The following is a 25,515-nucleotide window of genomic DNA, read 5'->3' as shown; positions in this document are numbered from 1 at the left end:
TCGAATGGCAGGCCAAATTTGATGGGCTGATTGGCATATTTCAGCTCCTATGTCTTATGATCTTAATGGTGATTAATGGGAAAAATAACTGTTGTTTCGAGTCATACCCAGTGCTAAGCTCTACCCGGTGAAGGTCAATCATCTCAGTTCCAGGATATCGTCTCAGATATTCCACAAGACCAATTACCTTCAGCTGCTTCATCAGTGAACGTCCTTCTATGATAAGGCAAGAAGTGGGATATTCACTGATGATTACAGCAAAGGTAGTTCCATTTGGAACTCCTCAGATGATGAAAGCCAGGACAACATCCAAGCTTGGCAACATTCCAGAAGAAGCAAGTAACATTGACACTACACAAGTGTCACCTTCAATGATCATCTCTGACAACAGAGAATCTAACCATCTTCCCTTGACATTAAATGGCATTACTGTCATCAGATCCACAATCAGCAACCTGGGGAGTTGACCCATTGACCAGAAAACTAACTGGTCACATAAATACTGCAGCTACAATAGCAAGTCAAATGCAGGAAATTCTACATCCAGTGGTTCAAATCCTGACTCCCCAAAGCCTATTTTCAAGGCACATGTCAAGAGTGTGATCTTCTCATTTACCCAGATGGGTGTGGCTCCAAAGCACTCAAGGAGCTCAACACCATTCAGGATAAAGTAGATCATCTTGACTGATATCTCATCTACAACCTTCAACTCTCACTTCCTCCAATATAGACACATCGTGGTCACAGCACCTTGTGCATGATGCCAAGGGAATCTTGATGGCATCTTCCAAATCCTTGACTGCAACCTCCTAGAAAGGCAACAATGAGAATATCATTCCCTACAAGTTCATTTCCAAATCACACACCAGTCTCATTTGGAACTGCAGCAACATTCCCTTGTCGATTGCATGCTGTTTTTCTTTATTTGTAAAGCCAAATAACATACTAAAAGCTACAAATAAGATTGTATTAAAAACGTATTAAAATTTCTTGGGATGGCAGATTTCTCCCGCGCGACTAATGAGAGGCATGGCTAGGGTGGATGGTCAGTCATTTTCTGGGTGGAAATATTAAATACTAGGGGGCATTAGTATAAGATGAGAAGGGAATATTTAAAGGAGACATGTGAGGAAAATGCTTTCGACAGAATGCCTGGTAGGTGTCAGGAACATGCTGTTGGCAGAGGTGGTGGAAACATATATGTTAGCAAAGGTTTATGAGGTACTTAGACAGACATATGAACAGACAAGGAATAGAAGGGTGCAGATCATGTGCAGGCAAATGGAATTAGTTTAGAATGGCATCATGGTTGGCTCATGCATGATGGGCTGAAGGGCCTGTTCCTGTGCTGTACTGTTCATTATTCCATGTTCTTGCAGAAGTATCTATGTTTTCTGTTGACGTAAAACACATGTATTTATCTCTGTGAAAAAAATGTTACCTAGACCTGCAACTTAAGTTACTGCAACTCTATTACTTTTTGCAGTTCATGTACCATTGAGTTGAGCAAAGATTGTGAACTGTCCTGTCTTTGCAAACTATACCAATTTTATTGAGGCAGTTTCATTGCTCATTTTCTGGTTTGCTGAGTATGTTCTATAATCAGGATAGCTATACTTTTGAAAATCAGTGAGCTGTCAGTGGAGGGGGGTCCCATGTTGACTATTCATCCACTAATCAGTTATAATTGAGTTAGACCATCCATAGGAGCACCCATTGTGGAAGTTAGAGTCTGTAAGAAAGTCAGTGTGCTGGAAAGAAATGAGTGAAAGATATCCAAATGAAAAATTTGAATGGTTGCTACCTTTCAAGCTATTTGTATTCCTTTCACCCAGGGAGCACTTAATGTACCAGGTAAATTTTGTACTATTTGGCTTTTATCCAGTGAAAGGAAAAGTATTATTGCCACAACGCTGATCAAATGTTCTTAGGAATCTTGAGCCTTAGTTAACATACGGACATATAGTCCTTATGTTCTTTTTCCTGAATTCAAGTCAGCTCAAAATGAGGAATGCTTGATGTGCATATCTATGACAGCAGCTGGAGTTGAGCATCCCTACCCTCATTAAAAAACAGAGTGCAAACAGATTGCATTTTTATACATCGCTGGAACAGCATTAATCTAATGAGATTCAACACAGTTATCATAACAGAAGAGAACCTCACTAAATTGCAGAATATCATTATCCATTTTATAGTTAAAATTGGAATGAATATTGAATAAGCAGTGCAGTTCAGTGTTGAATCTTGCAGTTTACATGTAGCTAATTTGAAGATACTATCAAAAATGTGAGAGCCTTGGATTTGGTTTTTGCTTTCCTGAAGCTACATTGTCCCCAAATCACAGAAAACATTAATGCTGCAAATAAGATTGGGATTCGCCTGAATGATTTGTTGCACTAACAAATTTTGCCAATTTTGATCAGCAATATTTTTGCAGTTGTAGTGTTTCTGGAGTAATGGAGAGGAACACCAACATTGCAAACCATATCCCACCTCATATATCATTTGTATCTACCTCCCTTGATTGGAATATTTTAACTATTTGCTCTCTGCAGAATAACAGAGGGGTTTAATTCCATTGCTCAAGCATGTATTTTAACCTATCTGGTCTGATCCTAGGCCTCTGCCAAGGCAAAGTGCGAAGCAAGTCTGTGAATGAGTGTGCTGGACCCCACCTCAAAATAACCTTTCTCCATCGACATTTACTCTCATGGGCAGTCTGCCCGGGCTTGCAGCCTACATTTTTGAACACTGTCACCTTGAAAGGTTGAAACAGTACAGATCATAAAATCGTGGCTAAAGTGCAAGCTGGAGGCAATAATTTGTTGTCCTTTTATCTTGTTTGTAATGTTTGTACATGGTCAGGCTACACCACAAAGGCATAAACCTGAGCAGTGACCCTTGTTCCTTCTGCTTAGATTTTGAGAAAAATAATTCAGATTATCAAGCAAAATTCTAAGGGAAAGTAAATTCTGAACATACTAACAAACTACTTTTACTTACAATGCTAGAAATAGAAGAAAATTGAGCACAACGTTTTAGAATAAGTTGCAGCAATGAAATGGAAAGCAAATTATAAGATTGGCCCGTGACATGAGAAAGAATTGCACCTGAAATATTCATCTTGCTTTTACTCTAATGAATCTTTGGAATTGGGTTAACTGGGGACATTGCACTAATAATTGAGTCCCACTATTATACCAGCTGTCACAAATGTGCAACTATACAATTAAACCATCAATTAAACCATCAAGCTGCTCAGTTTATCTGACTGACTGCTATTTGGGGCAATGGTTATCCACATCAGGCTTCATCATTAACAAAAACTAACAATTTATTGAAAACAAACATAACCTTTGACAAATGGGAGAAAGACAAAAGATCACTGATGTACTACTTTGCATTTTTAACTATTCCACTTTACAGCCTCAAGCACACAAACCTTAATTTCTGAAAAAAACAAAGAAAAGACTGATGCTTTGATACAAATATTATGGCTGGGACAAATCAAAATTCTGTCGGTCACAGTCCAGGTCACAAAATGCAAAGTTATTTTTTAAAAGTATACTCTTGCTTTGTAGGCAATATTGGTTGGGCCAGCATTTATTGACCATACCTAGTTGCCCCTTGAGAAGGCGATAGTGAGTTGTCTTCTTGCACTGCTGCAGTCTATGTGCTATATGTGGACCCACAATGCTGTTAGGGAAGGATGTTGACCCAGCAATACATTTCTAAATTAGCTGTTTTGATTTTTAATGTTGATACAACATTGTCTGTAGAAGAATAGTCTGGTTTTGATTCAACAGCTGATCAGATGGACCTAGGTTTTTTTATTGTATTAGAATTCTTTCCTTTGAGTTTCTAGTTTTTTTTAAATCCTTTTTACTCATACAGAGAGAAGGCAGAGAGCAATGATTTTTGTTTTCTGGCTCTGGATATTTTTGGCTGCACAATTGTCATTGGTCTGTGCCAGTCTGCAGCTCAATAAATTGAGCGTTATTTTTAGGCAGTTTTTGATTAACTCAAAGACTTCAAATGCTGCCTTATTTCAATAATGTAACAACTTCGCTGCACCAAATGTAACAGTCTTGTACAGCTAAAAATGTACTCTACACAATTCCATTTGATTTGCAAGTATCCAACTTTTATTTGCTTAACTATAACAGGCAGTCTGGTGGCTCAGTGGTTAACACTACAGCCTGCTGGGACCTGGGTTCGATTCCAGCCTTGGGTGACTGTCTGTGTTGTGTTTGCACATTCTCCTTGTGTCTGTGTGGGTTTCCTTTCATAATCTAAAGATATGCAGGTCAGGTGAATTAACCATGCTAAATTGCCTGTAGTGGTAGGTGCATTAGTCAGAGGAAGGTGGGTTACTCTTTGGAGGGTCGGTGTGCACTTGTTGGGTCAAATGGCCTGTTTCCATAATGTAGGTAATCTAATGACCCAAAACAAATGTTTTTATTTCTCTACATTACCATATATTTCTGTTTCCATTAAGGACAAAACATGTTGCTCGATTTGATTGTTTCCTGTTCTTTTAAATCTAAATTGCAGTTTAGAAACCAACTCCAGCCCAGACCCTTGTACTGTGGCCGGACAGATTGCTCAAAATGGCGGCCTTATGATAAACCGGATAATAAATAAAGCATGCTGGGAAATTGAGCCAAGCATTGGCTAAAATTAGCTGTGCTAAAAACACTGAAATCAACAATCTACAGACCCAGACAGGCTTCAGCTTCAGACTTACCCAGCCCAAACCAATGACAATATGAAATGTTGAGTTGTTTTCCAGAGCAAAGGGGCACTTCACAACCTTTATTTGGGAAAGGCTACCCGAACTACATGCCCAACACCTTCAGGAATGGAGGACTCAAGGACCACCCTACCATTAACACATCAACACCTGATTAGGCCCAATTGATCAGGGTGATCAAGTCCTGATTGATCCATTGGAAGGAATTGAAGACCCTCCCGAAGGGGCGCGAAAACATCCAGGTATAAGAATCATTGCAACACCACCCTCTGGAGCGGCAACTCGAGACTGACAAGTGTGAAGAGAAGACAACCCTGGGACCACTGAAAGAAGAAGACCATTTGATCATCGCCACGTGGATCGGTCCAAGATCTAGTGTGTTGGTATTTGATCATTCAAAGTTAAGTTAAAGTATAAGGTAGTTAATTAGTTTTATAGTATTCATTGTTAGTTTGTAGTCTATCTACTACCTGTATCTGTATTAATTATGTTGAAATAGATAAAGATTATTTCTTTTTACTGCTAAGAGTCAACTCGCAGATCTTTGCTGCATATAAGGGTCAAAACACGCAGGTGCAACAAATTGGTGACTTTGGCGGGATTCAATAAAAAAGTGGCTTTGTTGTTCCGAAATTGAACCCCCACAGAACCTACTTTTCCCTAAACTTTTGCTTGAGCCTGTATTAAGAGGGTGAAGTCCCATGTGATGGCAGGAATTCAAGTAAATTGAAGGGATTGGGGTTATGAAGTTGAAGGCATGTACTGTACCTTTAAGAGAGAGTGAATGCTGTTTGGCACTGAGATTACAAGCACCTGTGTATATGACTTGATGCCAGTCTAAGAGTGTACTGGAAAATTGAAAATATGTAACATTTGGTTGTGAAATGGATACCTGAGTTTTGGTTGCTGTTTTGCTACCTCACCTAAGCAATTTAATCTCTCCCTCACCTCAGATACATAAGCCAATTGTGAGATCTCTGACTTCAGTCCTATCAATTTTTCTTTAATAATTTCAAAGGCCCTCTCACTTCATGTCCAAATATTAAGTCAAAGGGAGTAAATGGAGTAGATTCATTTGGGACATCTCTAATAGCAAGCAATACAAATGGGATACCTTTATTCCAATCATTTGGGTAAACCTGATAGTACACTCTTAACATCGTCTTTCAGGGTCTGATGCCACCTTTCCAAGGCTCCCTGGGATTCAGGATGGTATGCACTTGATTTACAATGCTGTATGCCTAAGATATCCATGAATTTCTTAAACAGTCTAGCAGTAAAATTAAACCCTTGGTCTGACTGAATCTCTCTGGGTCACCCATATAGGGTAAAGAAAGCTATTAATTTCTCTACCACATTTTTTGCCTTAATGCTCTGTAATGGAATTGCCTCCAGAAATCTGGTAGACACATCCTTTATGGTTAACAAGTATTGGTTCCCACTTTTAGTTCTTGGGAGGGGACCTACACAATCAATCATAACCCACGTGAAAGGTTCTTTGAATGCAGGAATTTGCAACAAAGGGGCTGGTTTTATTACTGCCTGTGGCTTACCTACCATTTGACATGTATGACTTGTACGGCATAATGTAACCACATCCTTGTGCAGTCCAGGCCAAGGGAAGGGCTTTTGTACCTTGGCCTAAGTCTTCCTCACCCCTAGGTGACCTCCTACTGGTAGTTCATGTTCTACCTGTAACACTTCCTGTCTCTATGCTACCAGCAACACAATCCAGTGCACTTCCGCCCATTTCCCCTCTGCACTAACCAGCCGTGGTCTCCTTTTTTGTCTTAGGATTCTATCCTTAAGGTAATAACTGTCGGGAATACATTCTGATCAGTTTACTGAGCATGTATCAATATTTACACCTTTTATTGTCTCGCCTTTCTGTTGTAAGTCTATTAGTTTTTCATGACTAAACACCTCTACCTAACCCTCTACCTGTTCATGTTTTTCCTATACCATTACATCAAATAGAGTGTCAGCTAACTGGACCTCAACTCCTTCACCTTTCTCTTTCGTTTTTGTTCTTGCCGTGACTTATAGCGATGGGATTTTGTTACTAAACAGTCTGAAAAAATTCCAGAGTAATGCTTTTTAACTCCTCAGTTCCCTGGTTTTTCTTTGGCTTTTCCACCACAAAAGGACGCCACTCCCACCTTGGCTGCTGCCATGTCATTCCCAAGAACAAACTGTATTCCTGGAATTGACGCTCTGTCAGTCACACCCACTGTTACTTCCCCAGTCTTGATTTGACTCTCCAACCTGACCTAAATTCCTGTCCATCTATTCCACATCTATTACCACTCTCTCAGGTAACATGTCAGAAAGAGTGCAAATAATTTCATCTCTTACTATTAGACACTGATTCGGACAATCACCTGATGAAGGAGCGTCGCTCCGAAAGCTAGTGCTTCCAATTAAACCTGTTGGACTATAACCTGGTGTTGTGTGATTTTTAACTATTAGACACTGATTAGCTTCCATATCTTTCAAAATTGTAACTTCTTTCCCATCTCCCCCTGTTCTTTCTGAGTAAACTTTAACCACAGAGGTGAAATCTTTATAGAGCTCAGACACTAACTTAATACCAAACCCCTGCCTAGGACTCTCTTCTGCAGCTCCTTGGCTTTTCTTGGGGTTTCCTTTGCAACTTCCATGAAGCCCACTGGCTTATCCTCTTTTACCACATCTTTTCCCATAGTGCCTTTCTTCAGTGACCAGCACTGTGACTTAGTGTGTCCCACCTTACCACAGTGGAAACACCTGAGGCCTTTCACCTCCTTTTCACCCCCTTAGGCTTCTTCCTTCACCTGTGGTAAACTATTCCCATTGTAATCTACTCTTTGTTTTGTAGTGAAGAATCTCCTCTTCTCCCAATTTTTATCCCTCACAGGATAAAACTCCTGTCAGAAGCTAAATTTCACCTTATGCACCAATGCATCTTCCTCTGCCATCTCTGCTACTCTTCCCACTTCCTGAACTTTCTGTTCATCCCACATGATTTTTTTTATCATTTCTGGAAGTGAGTTTTTAAACTCCTCCAGCAGAATAATCTCTCTTAGACCCTTATATGTCTTGCCTATTTCTAAGGCCCATGCCCATCTATCAAAATTCCTTTGAACTCAACATAAGTCTGACTTGGTTCCTTCTTTATGTTTCTGAACCACTGTCTTTACATTTCTGGTACCATGTGTATGAGACATGTTGCCGGAAAAGCGCAGCAGGTCAGGCAGCATCCAAGGAACAGGAGAATCGACGTTTCGGGCATAAGCCCTTCTTCAGGTTGAGGAAAGTGTGTCCAGCAGGCTAAGATAAAAGGTAGGGAGGAGGGACTTGGGGGAGGGGCGTCGGAAATGCAATAGTTGGAAGGAGGTTAAGATGAGGGTGATAGGCTGGAATGGGGGTGGGGGCAGAGAGGTCAGGAAGAAGATTGCAGGTTAGGAAGGTGGTGCTGAGTTCAAGGATTGGGACTGAGACAAGGTGGGGGGGAGGGGAAATGAGGAAACTGGAGAAATCTGAGTTCATCCCTCAGATTTCTCCAGTTTCCTCATTTCCCCTCCCCTACCTTGTCTCAGTCCCAACCTTCGAACTCAGCACCACCTTCCTAACCTGCAATCTTCTTCCTGACCTCTCCGCCCCCATCCCCAGTCCGGCCTATCACCCTCACCTTAACCTCCTTCCACCTATCGCGTTTCCAAAGCCCCTTCCCCTAGTCCCTCCTCCCTACCTTTTATCTTAGCCTGCTGGACATACTTTCCTCATTCCTGAAGAAGGGCTCATGCCCGAAACGTCAATTCTCCTGCTCCTTGAATGCTGCCTGACCTGCTGCGCTTTTCCAGCAACACATTTTCAGCTCTGATCTCCAGCATGTGCAGTCCTCACTTTCTCCCCAAAACTGCAAATACAGCATGGTTTCCCCAGACAGGCAGCAGGGGAGGTGGTCAAGGTGATTGACAGTCTGTTATAGCAAGGAGTGCTGTGACTGGTAGCCTCCACTAATACTGCTCCAATTTAGCTGGTCAGGAAACCGGATGGTTCATGCTGTTTAACCATTGACTATCAGGACCTTAATAAAATCACCCCACCCATTATACCATTATACCATCAGTTCCAATATGTAGACGACCTACTCATACCAACTGAAACCAATAAGGAACACACCCAGCTCCTAGATGTATCACTCAACCATTTGCAAGTGCAAGGCTGTAAATTAAACCTGAAAAATGTCCAGATTCTACAGCCCAGGGTAACATCCTTGGGAACAATAGGCACCAATGGGACAAGAGAGAGAGACCAAAGCAGATAGATTTCATAGCATGACCCCCCACTCCCCCGAGATGTTAGTGCACTCTGAGCTTTCCTAGCTCCAATGAGATACTGCAGGAACCACATCAATGGGTTCACTATCGAACCAGCTCCATTCTGAGAGTTGCTGAAGGGAACGCTGCCTGGAATTGGACATCCCATCATACAAGAGCAGTAATTGATTTCAAACACATCCTGGCAATAACACCAGCCCTACTAGTTCCCAAACCTGATTTTACCATACGCTCTCAAAGTTGCAGCCACAGACCATACAAGCAGGAGGCTGGAAGAACACAGCAAGTCAGGCAGCATCACAAGGTGGAGAAGTCGACATTTCTCTTCAGGACTGGGGGTGGGTGTGGGAGGAGCTGCAGATAAAGGTGCAGGGTGGTGAAGTGAGGATAGGTGAAGACAGGTAGAGGGTACAACCTGGTTGGTCAATGGGAGAAATGAATCTGGTTGGATTCCCAGTAGAAGGAAGGGGAAGGGGCTGGGAAGGGAGTTGGGGGATAGGGAAGCAAGTTATTTGAAATTGGAGAACTCAATGTTGTGTCCTCCAGGCTGTAGGCTGGAGAGCGTATAATGGCTGCCGTTCCACTGCAGGAGTGACAAGGTAGGCTTGTGTCTCTCGGGTCCTACAGCCCATGGAACAAGGGTTTTCCATGTGCGAACAACACCTCCTTGCAGTCTTTTGGGCAGTCCAGTGCTTCAACTATATTATTGGTTTAAGTCCACTCACTATCTGAACTGAGCACAGCCCAATCCAGCTCCTGCCGGACGGCCGAATCAAAGATAGCTGAGTGAGCCAGCTCTAAACCGCACAATGGACTCTGCTGCTTCGAGGTCGGGACATCATAATTAGACACACCAAGGTGCCCATCTTCCAAGGTTACCACCTTCCAAGATAATCTAACCTAAATAATGGGAGAGACACACACAACTGCCAAATCATTGCAGCAAAACACCTCATTGGTCCTTTCATCCCAAAGCAGCATGGGGAGTTGTTAGGGACAAGACAAAAGGATAGTCAGGTAGAAACCGCAGTAAGAATCCAGATGGAGGATCTCCAGCTGTGGCACATATATGACAGATGCAGAGGGACAACCACTCATTGAACTCGCTTTAAAATTATTCAGCTATCTAAATATCCAGGCTGCAGAACTAGCAGCTGTAACCTATGTGGCAGCGACCCAGATCTGTTCCCTCCACCTGCAGATATATACTCTGATAACATGTTTGTGTGCAACAGCCTCACTGAATTTTTACCATTATGGGAAGCCACAGATTTTATTTCTGCCAATGGGAAACTCCTACCATCAGCCCTCTTATTAAAATACGTACTACAGGCCACCAGAGGAAGGAAATATGACATAAGTAAATTAGGAGCCACCACAATGCATCCTCAGTAGGCAACCACCAAACAGATGAGTTAACTAAGAGAGATGCTCATGTAGGAGAATTCTGACAGTCACTCATAGGGGAGCAGGTAAATGTAATCACTAGGAACCAAACGAACCTAGAGGCCCTTTGGCCAGCACAGCACCGTGATGGTTCCTTGAAACAGATTTTGGGAAGAGTTTATCCGGGTGCTTATCATAAATGGAAAGACTCCTTACAGGTACGGGATGGATTATTCTAAAAGGCAGAAGCTTACGTAGTTCCGATTCAATACAGAAATCCGATCATGTGCCAATAACATGAAGGGCTTGGTCACTAGGGAATTGAGGCTACTACTAAACGATTGAAAGAACTGTTTTGGTGACCCAAGTTACATGAGGATGGAGCACACTACATTGGCAGCTGCCTGGCATGCACCCAAAACAATCCAGACAGGTTCGCTCAAAATGGGGAACTGTGGAAGGGTCCTGGACAAATCTACAAATTGACTATACAGGTCCCTTTCCACCATGTAGGAGTGGATTTACCTACATTCTAATTGTCATGGACACCTTCACGAAATGTGTTGAGGCTTTGCCCATTAGGACAAATGCAGCCAAAATGATAGCAAAAATCCTAATTTAACAGGTATTTACGAGATGGGGTCTACCCCACAGTATCAAGTCAGATCACGGAACCCCATCTCACCAGCTGAGTCATGCAGAAAGTGATGGGCTATGCTTGGTATCAAGCAGAAATTCCACATTGCATACCACCCCAATCCAGTGGGATATTGGAAAGGTTGAACCACATCTTAAAGAGATGATTACGAAGACAGAGTAATAAAACCTGGGACACAGTACTTCTGTTTGTCCTCATGGTGATATGCAACACCATCTCCCGATTCACAGGGTATACCCCCAGTACCTTCATGATAGGTTTCAACCTCACAGAACCTGCCCTCACTGCCCTCACCCATGAAAAAGCACTACAGCAGCTTACCAAGAATATCGGGGCCACTCAGTTAGCAGCAGCTGTCAGGTTAGAGAACAAAAGGAAATTAAGTAAGGCTTACTTTGCCAGTAAGGTTAACTTTGTCAAATACCCTATAGTACAGCAGGTGATGTTACAATTATACAACCTTAGTTTCTTTCTCTCCCCTCAATACTCACGTCTCCATATCATGGTGGATAAGATGATCCCCTCAGTATACAAGGTTCTACTAGCCACAGGAAAGATTATCTGGTATCATGTAAACCAATTACAAACCTATGGCACACATCACAGCTGCTCTCACCACCTTGAGATGTGTATGACAGATGAAACTGCCGTAGAGCAATTGACAAGACCAAGGTTAGCCCTGATACCAAGGACGGTCCTTGACACACCCTCTCAGTCAGACTGCACCCCTGAAGAAATTTATATTCTCACATCATTACCACCAACTGCAGCTTCAATATTTGTGGGCAGCACGGTGGCACAGTGGTTAGCACTGCTGCCTCACAGCGCCAGAGACCCGGGTTCAATTCCCGCCTCAGGCAACTGACTGTGTGGAGTTTGCACGTTCTGCCCGTGTCTGCGTGGGTTTCCTCCGGGTGCTCCGGATTCCTCCCACAGTCACAAAGATGTGCAGGTCAGGTGAATTAGCCATGCTAAATTGCCCATAGTGTTAGGTAAGGGGTACATGTAGGGGTATGGGTGGATTGCGCTTCGGCGGGTCGGTGTGGACTTGTTGGGCCGAAGGGCCTGTTTCCACACTGTAAGTAATCTAATCTAATCTAATCCAAGGGACCCCAGGTAATCTAATTGGCTTGACTAAGACTTGATCTCTCTAACAGATTAGAACAACTCATAGTGACTGACAGCACAGATGTGTCACACACTCCTAACAGTCTAGACATGACAGAACTCCTCAATAACTCCCTGATAGACAAGGAAACTGAAAGACCCCAAGTCTAGACATGACAGGACTCCTCAATAACTCCCTGATAGACAAAGAAACCGAATCCTTATAACTCAGACCCCAGACGGCATATGGGTCAGTTCTAAGGGACTAGTGTGGACAAAGGAAAGACAGACTGAACTGGACTGTCAGGGAGAAGCATTCAGAGCATCACCACTAGGGGGAATGAGAGAACACGAACATGGGAACCTGGAGGATATAGTATTGCCAGGCCCACAGAGACACAGGATTCAGGACAAACTGATGAGACTCTGCTGGCTGCCTATTTAATGAATGTACTAAGTCATTAATCCAGATGATGTAATAGTTCCTGACAGCCACCCAAGGTGAGGTGCAACTGTTTCTGATGGTCTGCATTCATATGCAATTCATACTTCTCTGTCGGTCCAGTGGGACCAATTCATATTCTGGTAAGTTCTGATAAGATTAAACGGGTTAGCGTGGTAGCGCACAGATCAAAGGTCATTTGCACTCAGTTCAGACAATTGCCTGTTTACTTCCAGACCTCACTTAGTCTCTTTACAATGACTTTCCTACAGGTTGTCATCCAACCCATGGTTCCCCAACACAGTTTATTAGATACAATCTCTGTATCCGAATTTGCCTCATTGTATTGCTAATTCATAACAGCCACTCCACAGTGCCAAGCAAACATTTTTGGGGTCCAAGTTGACTGCCTCATTCCAGTCTTTTCTAACCACTCCATGGCCAGTCCATTTAAACCTACACAACTGACAAACCCCTACCACTAGGAAACGAGGCCATAGCCACGAGAAACCGAGGTTGGAACCTACTAGGCATCTACGCCCGAATTAAAATTCTATATGAGGTTCCCATTCCTTAAAAAAACGCTGAGAAGGGTTAGGATGTATGCATTACACATTCTAAACTGTGTGGAGTCTGGGTGGGTTACTCTTCGGAGGGTCGGTGTGGATTGGTTGGGCTGAAGGGCCTGTTTCCGCACTGTAGGGAATCTAATCTAATCTAAACCATTCAGATCTTAGGCAAGGATAACAACAGAAACAATCTTCATCTCTCCCCAGGACAATCATGATTACACGGAACATAATCAAGATCTACCTTATTGGAATCATCATCATCACTGGAAGCAACACACAAGAAACACTATACAGACCAGGATATATGTACCCAGGATACTTATGGTTTGGCAGAATTGAATACTGTAGATGCTGGAGATTAGAGTCAAGATTGTTGATCTTGATTCAAGATTCCTGATGAAGGCCTTTTGCCTGAAACATTGATTTTCCTGATCCTCGGATGCTGCCTGACCTGCTGTGCTTTTCCAGCACCACTCCTGGGCAGTATACAGGAAAACAAATAGGAGCTCAGATGATTGTTGCCTGAGCATAGAAATCACGGGATTCTGAGACAGAGGGTGCCCCAAGATAGACTGCTCAGCAAGTGACCCAGAAAAAGGATTAGAACTCGGGAGTGATGCCCCAGGAAACTCATAGAGGGGAAGCTCACTCTGTACTAGTATAGGAACGGCCTAAAGCCAATCATTTTAGGCAACACGGTGGCTCAGTGGTTAGCACTGCTGCCTCACAGTGCCAGGGACCTGGGTTCGATTCCAGCCTCAGGTGACTGTCTGTGTGGAATTTGCATGTTCTCCCTGTGTCTGTGTGGGTTTCCTCCGGGTGCACCGTCTCCTCCCACAATCCGAAGTTGTGCAGGTTAGGTGAATTGTCCATAGTGTTCAGGGTAAATGTAGGGGAATGGGTCTGGGTGGGTTACTCTTCGGAGGGTCAGTGTGGATTTGTTGGGCCAAACAGCCTGTTTCCATACTGTAGGTTTATCTATCTAATCTAATCAACCGCAGAGGCACTGCAACTTGTCTGTCCTGAAGCCACCCTTAGTCCACAAAACAGACTAGTTTTAAAACCTATTGGCAAAATATTGTATGATAACATCCACCATGAATTGGTATCTATGGTAGTGAATTTAGCAGGAACCCAACTGCCAGAATGGTGCTTCCCCTCAACTTAAAAGACAATATCCCCACTTGACCAGTACATGATTGGGACAGACGAAGGGAAGACCAAACCCGGAATGGAGAAGCGACACAATAAAGGGAAATACTGAGTAACTTAGCAACAGCATATGGAGCAGGGGTACCAACCATTAATGCCCTTGATTTGGCCAACCTGGACAATAAACTCAGAGTCCTGACCCAACAAGTAAAACATAGTTTGGATGCAATTAATGAGAATAGTCGGCAGGATGCTGAAAGGGAACTGGTTGGGAATAAAGCTGGTAGCTGTGCTCAAAGGACATGCCAAAGCAATCAACCAGGTAATAGAAAGGAAATTGGAAGATGACGGCAAAGAACAGAACTGAACACTGTGTAGAGTATATGGACAGTGAATGACAGAACAGTTGAGGGAAAACCTTGGTCAGTTTAGCCAGGGACAAGTTCTATCCTGGATCAGTGACAAACAGATAGAGCATTTATTTAGGGGAAAGAAACACCCCAAATTATCAGATTGCCAACTAAAGCAACTGACCAAAGTCTAGTTCAACATCAACTGTAAAGGGACTCCTGGGAAAACGTTAGGGGTGATATTCGGACTTCCAGTAATCACAGACGACAGAATTGGATTAGATTAGATTTAGATTAGATTAGATTAGATTACAGTGTGGAAACAGGCCCTTCGGCCCAACAAGTCCACACCGACCGGCCGAAGCGAAACCCACCCATACCCCTACATTTACCCTTACCTAACACTACAGGCAATTTAGTATGGCCAATTCACCTGACCCTGCACATCTTTTTGGATGGTGGGAGGAAACCGGAGCACCCGGAGGAAACCCACGCAGACACGGGGAGAACGTGCAAACTCCACACAGTCAGTCGCCTGAGGCGGGAATTGAACCCGGGTCTCTGGCGCTGTGAGGCAGCAGTGCTAACCACTGTGCCACCGTGCCGCCCACAAACAGTGTTTGATTAACAGTGTTTGAAGTAGAAAACATAGGAGGGTGTATGGATAGGATATGATGGCACCTTATGGTACACAGTAGAGAAGGAAGGGAGGCTCATAGGCACCACTTTGGACCAGTGTCAACAAACTAATACAGTGATAACATGCCCCTACCCAATTTATTTCAATGAACTCACACCACGTGGCTTCAAGACAAACACCAGCCTGAACTGCCCCATAGACGCTTGCAATCTGGACACCGACATAACCCAGATAGCCTGCAGGGGAGAAGGGGAATATTGCCTCACACTCTCATTTAGTACCTATCAGTATGGGACAGCCCAATGTAATGTCACCAACACCATGTACCTGCCACGGTAGGTCGAACTCAGCTGATAAATAGACACAAAAGGGAAAAGGTGGAATTCAAAGCAAGTGAGGAAGTCCAGCAAACCTGGAGAAGTACGGTATGGATCTCAACCCTGCCAGAGGAGTTACACCAAATTTGAACCTGATTGGCCACAACTCATAGAAGCTTCACCAAGTTAGTACAGCAGACTAATGATGCCAAAGAACAAATAAAAATAAATTAAAGTTACAACTTGGTGGGAGGACTTCTGGGACTGGGACATACAAATCCATCTCTTGTTCCTTCTTGTGTCACATGTGTCTGATTACCCTGGTACCTCACCAGCCTCACTGTCAAATTCACCCAGTGGAAAAGCGAACTATTACAAAGACTGAACATGGAGATCTCACTCAATTCATGGTCTCAACAAGCTTATTAAAAGGGCACCCTATTGCAACACTGTAAATATTCATTTATCCTATTGTTTGTATAAAATGTTTCTCTAGATTATTTGTTAATTTGTACACAATGGCCCTTGTTTGATCACTGTCTGCTGTATCTATCACTCTGGTTTTGTAATGTTTATTTGATTTTTACCATGAATTCCCAATGTCATATTTATTTTCTAACTTGCCATATTTGCTTGATTAGCCAGTAAGTCCGAATTTTTGTGTTTCATTTATGTAGAGTTTGATGATGTTTGCCTGATCTCAATTTGGTGTCATTTTCCATTGCTCTATCTGTAAGATTTTAGTTGTTTGAGTGTATGTTATAGGAAGGATCATTAAAACTCTCTCACTGCACTCTCCAGGTTGCCCTCTCTCATTGAGTGTGTGTTATACTTTACTTGAGCTTGGATGATCATGTAGTCATCACATGGAAATTAGTCTGTGATCATGTGATCAATCACGCTTCCTGTTCAGGATCAAGAGCAGGGACTGTGGCCAGATGGGCCACTCAAAATGGCGGACTTATGAAAAGCTGGATAATAAATAAAGCATGCTGGGAAATTGAGTCCATCATTGGCCTAAAGTATCTGTGCTAAAAACACTGAAATAACCAAGCTCCAGACCCAAACAGGCTGCAGCTACAGACAGCACAATATACAACTTACCCAGCCCATTCCCAGGACAATAGGAAACATTTAGTTGTTTTTCAGAACAAAGGGGGCTCTTCATAACCTTTATTTAAGAAAAGCTACCTGACCCACGTGTCCCTAACACCTTCAGCACCATCAACACATCAACGCATGATTGGGTTCAATCGATCAGGGTGGTCAAGCTCTGATCGATTCCTCGATAGGAATTGAAGACCCTCCCAAAGGAGTGTGAAAGCTTCTAGATATAAGAATCATCACAACACCACCCTTGGGAGTGGTAAACCGAGACCAACACTCATGAGGAGAAGACAACACAGGGACCACCAGAAGAAGACCAGTTGATCATCACTACGTAGATCAGGCCAAAATCTAGTGCAATGGTATTTGATAATTCAAAGTTAAAGTATAAGATAGTTAATTAGATTTATGGTGTTACTTTGAAGTTTTGTAATGTATTTGTTATTATAGCATTAATTGTGTTGAAATGGTTGAAGATCCATTTCACAATGGGTAGCACTGCTGCCTCACAGTGCCAAGGACCCGGGTTTGATTCCAGCCTCGGGCGACTGTCTGTGTGGAGTTTGCACATTCTCCCCGTGTCTGCGTGGGTTTCCTCTGGGTGCTCCAGTTTCCTCCCACAGTCCAAAAATGTGCAGGTTAGATGCATTAGTCAGGGGTAAATGTAGAGCAATAAGGTAGGGGAATGAGTTTGAGTGGGAAACTGATCGGAGGGTCGGTGTGGATTTGTTGGGCTGAAGGGCCTGTTTCCACACTGTAAGGGGTTGTATGATTCTCTGAAGATCATTTCTTATTACTGTTAAAAGTCGACTTGCAATTTTTTACTGAACGTAAGGGTCAAAGCACACTGTGTGGCAGGCACAACAGTACCAAATACAACAATTTAAGTCTTCTGCATTAAAAAGGCAATAGAGAGAAATCATTCAACAACAATAACCTTCATTCATGTAGCCCTTCAAGATAGGAAATCATAGCAAAGTGCTTCACAGAGATGTAATCAGCCATAGAATAAAAAAAAATAAAAGATTGGTCAAAAGGATGACTTTAAAGAGGAAAATGTTGGAAAGGTGGAGGAGTTTAGAGCTAAGCAGAGTTATTTATTGGCTTCTAGATCTTTGGAATTCCTGTCACTGTAAAAATGCAGTAGCTTCTTGTTCTGCTGCTGATTGTGAAGAATAATTAGAAATTATTTGCTTGAGCAAACACATTGTCACAGAGATTTCTAATGTCAGTGGACAGCTAATTAGATTAAGTTCCTGAAGTACGCATTGGCATTTGATCTATAAATCTGTTGGTACTTATGACCTTGCTAGCTTTTGTCTACAGGTCAGTTTTCAACAGACGATGCTGCCCTGGCACAGCATCACTCTTTTGTGAACTTCAGCCTTCATGGGCCCTACTACTCCATTAGACTGAAGCATCTTTACCTCTCTTTGTAATGAGACAATCAAGGCAAGGAGATAGTGAGGACTGCAGATGCTGGAAAGCCAGAGTCAATAAAATGTGGAGCTGGAAAAAGCACAGCAGGTCAAGCAATATCAGACGAGCAGGAGAGTTGATGATTCAGGTCAAGAACCTTAAATAGGACGTCCTGAAACGTCAGCTCCCCTGCTCTTCTGATGCTGCTTGACCTGCTGTGCTTCTTCTAGCTCCACATTTTATCAACTGTCAGGGTGTGCACAAGTGATGCAGGTTGCTTCAGGTGCAATCCCAGCTCCTTCAATTTTCTTCTTTGTCTTTCTTTTTTCCTTTTTGAAAAATGTACAGGATGATTCCAATGGGGGATCCATTCTGCTTGGTTATCTAATAAGTGGCTGTTCCTTACTAATTACTCTCAAATCTGCTAATTAACAATTTGACAGAAATGACAAACAAGAAAGAATCAGTCAGGGAATAGTACCTGCTCACAACAATCTTCTCAGGCCTTTCTTTGCATTCACTTGCATAAACTGCACTGCCCTTACTTTATAGATTACACATGAGACTGTCAATGCTGCTCAAATGAAATGCAATGCAGAAATTCACTGAAGTTCCTGAGATAGCACCTTCCAAACCCAAGACCACTACTGTGTGGAAGGATAAGGACAGCCAATACATGGGAATGTCACCATCTGCACTTTCCTCTATAAACCACTCACCATTGACTTGGAAATATATTGCTGTAACTTCACTGTCACTGGGTAAAAATCCCAAATGGCACTGTGGGTCTGCCTTCAGTAGGTGGACTGTAGCAATTCAACAAGGCAGCTCACCACCACTTTCCTGAGGGCAACAAGGGCTGGGAAATAAATGCCGACCAGCCAGTGATGCTCTAATCCCACAAATGAATAAAAAAGAAATTGGATTCAATGACAGACTGGTGGGTAATTCTAGTGTTCTGGAAAACTTCTATCAAGATCTTAGTATTGGGTCTCCAGCAGTTTTTTAATTATTCAAGGGATGTGGGCGTTACTGGCAAGAAGATTTCAGAAGGCAGTTAAGAGTCAACCTCATTCTGAGGGTCTGGAGTCACATATAAGTCAGACCAGGTAGGGACTGTAGGTTTCCTTCCCTAAAGTAAGATGGACTTGAGTGAACTAGATGGAATTTTATGACAATGGTTTTGATCCAGAATTTTTTTAAAAATTGCATTCAAATTTCACCCTCTCTCAGGATATAAATTGGGGTCTGGTTTATTAGTCCAGCAATAAATGCCATCACTTTCCCCATAAATATTTTTGATCAAGGATGTCTTGGTTATGGTTTATTCACAAAGGTAAAGAATGCAGAGTTGGGCAAAAAGATTTTCTCTTTCTCTTTTGAAAGCCCTGTGCTAGTATCAGATGTGTTCAAATATATTTTCCTTATTTGGCACTTTACTGACTTTATTATCCCTTATTTGATCATGTCCTTTGGTGTGCAGGTCTTTTTTCCAGTTTTGTTCTGAAAGTGGCTGATGCATGTTTAATCATTTAAATAAATTAGGACTCTACCTTTCTCAGGCTGTTATGTATGTCTGATATCTTAAGTATGGTAATTTATACATTTCTTAATTTATACATTTTTAATCTTTGCGATATTAATCAGAATAAGAATTGGTACAAGCCATTATTAGTATTCATAAACCTAAATTTATATCACAAATTCTACGCTGAATAATGTAGTTGGATTGAAAAGTGGCATTTGAACTTGTGGCACAGTGATAGTGGCCCTACCTCTGGTCTTGAAAGACCAGGTTCAAGTCCCATCTGATCCTGAGACTTATCACATGTTGCCATTTGTTCAGTGTCACTAGGTCAAATTCGTGGGGCTCCCTCCCCTGATGGTCCAAGAATTGCAACAATTCAAGAAGGCAGCTCACCATTTCAAAGATGGCAATAAAATACTGGCCCAGCCAACAATTACCACATGTGTGAATAAAAGCATGGCCAGCAAAGACAGACAGTCTGTTTATTCTACCCCACGGTTATGATGGAGTTTGAAGCACAAACTGGCTGCCACATTTCTCGATGTCACAATAATGACCACACATCATTGGCGTAAATCATTTTGGAACATTGTGAAAATATGTAGAGAGCTGTATAAAAGTAATTCCATGCAATCCGTTTGGGGGCTAATTTTAAAGATTTATTTTCATTGTTTCAGAAACTAAAGATGTTCTGAATAATTAGCTTTGTTATCTTCATTTGCAGGATTCTTTTCTTGCATTTGTTAGTTTAGAAATGAGCTTGAATACATGATTATTCTGTATTCTTGTGACAAGATAAATCCAATTTGGAACTGATTATGGAAAAGGTCCCCATTCTTCAGGTCTATTTATTTGAAATCCTTATTTCTTCTCCATTTATCTATACAAAGGTAGGTTCAACCTACGATACCATGATGTCCAGATGACATCACATGTAATGAGAACCCACCTAAAACAGTGATTGCGCCCCCTGTTGTCAGTTGCAATCTAAGCCACTCCATGGAATTAAGCCAACCATCACCTGAAGTTGCCTGTTTTGCCGTGGCCACATACATTTTTCCATGTGTTATGGTCCCAGCTGACATTACTAGTCGACAAGTCAAATTTCAGACTGAAATCTGGTTTGACACATCACACAAATGCAATCAGTTGAGGAATTTATTATCGTGGCCTGGTTTGTAGCATGATCCTGTCTTTCTAGGAAGTGTACATCCAGAAGTAGCCACTGTTTGCCCAGTGGACCTCCTGAGAACACTGGTGAGGTAATCCAGAGGTAGACTAATGCTGTAGGGATATGGATTCAAATCTTACCATAGCAAATGGAATTTGAATTCAATCACTAAATCTAGAAAATAATTTAATTGGAAGGATGATGACCTTGACAACATTTTAAATAGTTCACTAATACCCATCAAGGAAAGGAATCTGCCATCCTTCCAGATCTACAGTAATGTGGTTGATTTTGACTGGCCTCTGAGATGATCCAGTAAGCCACTTTTTTCAAGGGAAGTTGGGGATGGGGAGCACATGCTGACCTTGCCAATATTCCCAAGAAATATTCAGACTTTGAAGGAGGTGGTGTTCCTGGGATGGTGGAAAGTCTGGTTGGGGAGACCAGACCCAGAGGCACAATTTAAAAATAAAGAGGATGCCACTTAGTTCTGAGATGAAGATTTTTTTAAACTCAGAGGGTTGTAATCTTTTGGAATTCTCTACCATAGAGAGGGCCGTGAAAGCTTTGTCTTTGAGTATACTTAAGATAGAGAGTGATATATTTCTGATTACAGAAGACATACAGGGTTATGGGGGTGTGTTTTGTAAAAGGAATTGAAGTGTTTGTCCAGCCATGATGATGTTGAATGGTGGTGGAGGCCCAATAGGCTGACTGACCTACTCCTATTCCTAGGTTCCTCTAATGGTGATAACAGTGATCATGGTAATAATGATAGTCATAATCACTTTCATGAAGACAATGGCAATGTAAGGAAGTAATGCAAAATACTAAAATAATGTTGACCAAGTGGAGCAAAACCTATGGGGCAATGTAATATAATAAGGTTCAAGTAAATCAAAATCATATACACAGCTGATCACATTACTCTGATATCAGCAAGGTAGAAGATGCCAGTCTAGAATGAGCATGACAGAGGTCTTTGACATTACACTGGAGAGCTGCATTTGGTAACCTACAATGTACAAATTGAACAGGCAGCTTCAGGGAGAGTGTATCTGCAGACACCACAGCATGAGATATCCCAGATCTCTATCCCAATATGCAGGCAGAAGTATTCACTTTCAGCACCAGATAAAACATGAAACTTCCTTTTTGATTGCAACAATTTGATTTGCTGAGTGAAGAAGTTGCCAAATGATATTTTAATTATCCCATAACCGTTCTAATTTTATTGTTGGGCAGTTGTGTCTAAAAGCCAAAGCGGTAACCCACCTTCTCAGAATTATGATCTGATAATCCTGATCTGACTAAAACTATGATTTCTGAAGTGATTAGCACTGAAATTCCTTCTTGGTGGCAATTTGCACCTTTTGCACACACATGTCTATCAATTTTAGAAGCAACATTGTGACCACAGGGGTTTAGAATTAGAATTAGCTTTATTGTCATATGTACTCACATGAGTGCAGTGAAAAATTTACAAGTTGCTTCTTATGGCACCATCTTAGGTACCAAGGCACCTAGGTACCTTAAATACTTAAGGAAAATAATTAGGAAAATAAAATCATATAAAGTCCCAAAATAAATTATAAAAATAGAGAATTCAGAGTTCAGGATAACACTCTTCCCAACCCAGTCCTCATTGGGCTTCACCTCAAGGCCAGGCGTTCAAGTCCACTCTGAGGCCGGGAGTTTGAGTCTACACTGAGGCCGGGAGTTTGAGTCCACTCTCAGGCCGGAAGTTTGAGTCCACACTGAGGCTGGGAGTTCGAGTCCACACTGAGGCCAAGGGTTCAAGTCCACTCTGAGGCCGGGAGTTTGAGTCCACACTGAGGCCGGGAGTTTGAGTCCACACTGAGGCCGGGAGTTCGAGTCCACTCTGAGGCCGGGATTTCGAGTCCACTCTGAGGCCGGGATTTCGAGTCCACTCTGAGGCCGGGAGCTTGAGTCCACACTGAGGCCAGGAGTTTGAGTCCACACTGAGGCCGGGAGTTTGAGTCCACTCTGAGGCCGGGAATTTGAGTCCATACGGAGGCCGGGAGTTTGAGTCCACACTGAGGCCGGGAGTTTGAGTCCACTCTGAGGCCGGGAGTTTGAGTCTACACTGAGGCCGGGAGTTTGAGTCCACACTGAGGCTGGGAGTTTGAGTCCACACTGAGGCTGGGAGTTTGAGTCCATACGGAGGCCGGGAGTTTGAGTCCACACTGAGGCCGGGAGTTTGAGTCCACTCTGAGGCCGGGAGTTTGAGTCTACACTGAGGCCAGGAGTTTGAGTCCACACTGAGGCCGGGAGTTTGAGTCCACTCTGAGGCCGGGAATTTGAGTCCATACGGAGGCCGGGAGTTTGAGTCCACACTGAGGCCGGGAGTTTGAGTCCACTCTGAGGCCGGGAGTTTGAGTCTACACTGAGGCCGGGAGTTTGAGTCCACACTGAGGCTGGGAGTTTGAGTCCACACTGAGGCTGGGAGTTTGAGTCCATACGGAGGCCGGGAGTTTGAGTCCACACTGAGGCCGGGAGTTTGAGTCCACTCTGAGGCCGGGAGTTTGAGTCTACACTGAGGCCGGGAGTTTGAGTCCACACTGAGGCCGGCAGTTTGAGTCCACTCTGAGGCCGGGAGTTTGAGTCTACACTGAGGCCGGGAGTTTGAGTCCACACTGAGGCCAAGGGTTCAAGTCTACTCTGAGGCCGGGAGTTTGAGTCCACACTGAGGCCAGGAGTTCGAGTCCACTCTGAGGCAGAAGGTAAAAAGAAAAAGAAGAAACATGCAAAGGGAGAGAGAAAAGAAGAGAAGAATGGAGGGAGCAGACAAACTCCAGCTCAGGAGTCCTCCTCTGCTGCTGTGTGATGTTCATTTACTGTCTTTGCTGCAGTGTCTAATTTCTGTGACAAGATTATTGCTCGATGAAATCAAGAGGACTCTGTCTCTGATTGGAGAAATTTTCACAAAGAGCAAATCTGATTTCCTTTGCCCTTTGAATAGAATCTTTAAACCTGTATGACTTCTGCAGTTATTGAGATACTTTCTTCCCACAATTGGATCACCTCCACAATCTGAAAGCAATACTCCCACTGATCAATCAGAGAAATTAAAAGAATATCTCAAATCCTGCATGACTTAAACAGTTTCACTAAAGCTCTGAGCTAAGGAAATGTTTCTGATAACTTACTGTCTCAATCAAACATGTTCCTCAGTGTAGATTTGTTATGACTAGGTAGTTTGTTGAGCACTTTCCTCTTCTTCTAATCTCCTGGCCTGTTGTTATATCGCTAACTTTTATTGAAATTGATTTGTTTTGATCTCATCTGATGGATATCTCTGCAACTGTGTTCATAATGGAGGAAACATTGATTCTGGTTCAGCATGACCTTGTTTTTGAAACTTCAATTCCTCTCTGACTCTCCATGCCTGAAATCTATTCCACTTCTATAATCCACAAATATCAATACATTCCTCCATTTGTGATCTCTTTTCCTTTGTCTCTCCATTATCAGCTTCAGTTGCCTGGGCCCTAAGCTCTGGGATTTATTCACACCTCTACCCAACTTTCCTCTTTTAAGGTGGACCTTAAAACCTACTTCACTGACTAAGCTTTAGCTCATCTCTCCTGATGTCATCTTACGTGGCTGTGTCAAATTTTGGTTTAAAATACTATTGCGATCTGCTTTGAGACCTAAAACCTCAAACCATCAACGTTTGGTGTTAATCACACAAGTATGCTGCAATTATTACTCATTGCCCAGTGCCAATATTACACATTCATATTTTTTCGGGGAGGCAGTTGAGTTGAGAGACATCAAAAAATTAGACTATTTAATATAAACTCAGTTTGTTTGAGATAATAACCAAATTAACGAAGTTCTGTAAAGGATTAGTTCAGTGAATGTCTGGTGATTCTATAAAAGCCATTGTGATGAACAAGTCTACGATCTTGCACCACAATTTCTGATGTAATTCCTCAAATAAGGCTCTTCCTGGCAATGCGGGATTATTTGAATTTAGTTACTGTCTATTAATTAATGATTAACGTGTAAGGGAGTTGTTAAGGTGGGTAGGTGTGGGAGTAGCGATAAAACTCTGAATGGTCCAGATTATTCCGAGAGAATGATTTGGTGCGGGGACCTTGCTTGGCTTGGCCTTACATTCACTGATCAATCAGGTATTGACCTTGAGCATCTCCTCAGATCAGTCTTTTGGGGGTGGAATATATCCACAGAATAGAGGTCCATAAAATTAAAGTCAAAAGGAATGAGTGGATCACTTTGTACCCAATTCAATTTAATTCCACATATTGGAGCTTAAAATTTAAAGAGTCTTCTGAAATAACTCCACAGAGGCCAATATCCCAACACCAATCACCCATTATTTACATGTGGAGAGTGCTTGGCACTGTTTCAGCTCCCAGACAACCAGCTCCCAGTGTGAACAGGATATCTGACATACTTGTTCTTATCTGTCAGCCAGGGTTCCCTAATTGGACCAAATTAACAACCCCAAACAGGGAACTCATATTCTATGAGGTCCACCTGGCTGACCTTTATGGGCCATTAGCTTTCACTCTAAAACAATTGGTTTGTTGATTCAATA

Source organism: Chiloscyllium plagiosum, unplaced genomic scaffold (genome assembly GCF_037043375.1).
Source record: "Chiloscyllium plagiosum isolate Xiang-an unplaced genomic scaffold, Cpla_swu_hap1 HiC_scaffold_39, whole genome shotgun sequence".
Taxonomy (NCBI): Eukaryota; Metazoa; Chordata; class Chondrichthyes; order Orectolobiformes; family Hemiscylliidae; genus Chiloscyllium; species Chiloscyllium plagiosum.
Note: the sequence above shows the minus strand (reverse complement) of the source record.